The following is a 312-nucleotide window of genomic DNA, read 5'->3' as shown; positions in this document are numbered from 1 at the left end:
GGGGGGGGGGGGGGGGGGGGGGGGGGGGGGGGGGGGGGGGGGGGGGGGGGGGGGGGTTGTAGTTTTGTCTATGTGCTGGTAAACTTTAATTTATTTCTTGTTACCATTGTGCTCTTTCACTCCCCAGTTTCAAGCACAAATAAAGGTTGTAAAAGGTGCTATGCTAACAGCAGTGGGAAACAAAGGTCTCAGTGATTTATGGAGGATGAGGACCACTGCATGCTTCCTTGGCTGTGTGCTGCAGGACTGAGCTGGAGTGACTGTCCTTCAGAGTGAAAGGAAACAGCTTTTTCCTTATCCACCAACACCTTT

This window comes from Aptenodytes forsteri, unplaced genomic scaffold, assembly GCF_000699145.1.
Source record: "Aptenodytes forsteri isolate BGI_AS27 unplaced genomic scaffold, ASM69914v1 Scaffold208, whole genome shotgun sequence".
NCBI classification, from domain to species: Eukaryota; Metazoa; Chordata; class Aves; order Sphenisciformes; family Spheniscidae; genus Aptenodytes; species Aptenodytes forsteri.
The sequence above is the reverse complement of the archived record's forward strand: the minus strand, read 5'-3'. Positions refer to the sequence as shown.